A 219-nucleotide genomic window follows, 5' to 3' on the forward strand; every position below is an offset into this window, starting at 1 on the left:
ATGGTTGCGTGGATAAGCGCGAGCACGGTCGAAGAGGGGGGAGGGGGGAGCTCTCCTCGTTCCAGGCCGGCGGACTCCGATCCAGGGCTTAGCGAGCCGTAGTTCCCTCCGTCGCGCATTTTTTACCTGCCGGAGCACCTGTGAGTCAGCGCCGAGTCACTTCGCTCGAACCCTGGCGGAGAGCAGCCCCGAAAGACCCGGACCTTCTTGTTCTGCAGA

The sequence above is a fragment of the Penaeus monodon genome, chromosome 22, assembly GCF_015228065.2.
Source record: "Penaeus monodon isolate SGIC_2016 chromosome 22, NSTDA_Pmon_1, whole genome shotgun sequence".
NCBI classification, from domain to species: Eukaryota; Metazoa; Arthropoda; class Malacostraca; order Decapoda; family Penaeidae; genus Penaeus; species Penaeus monodon.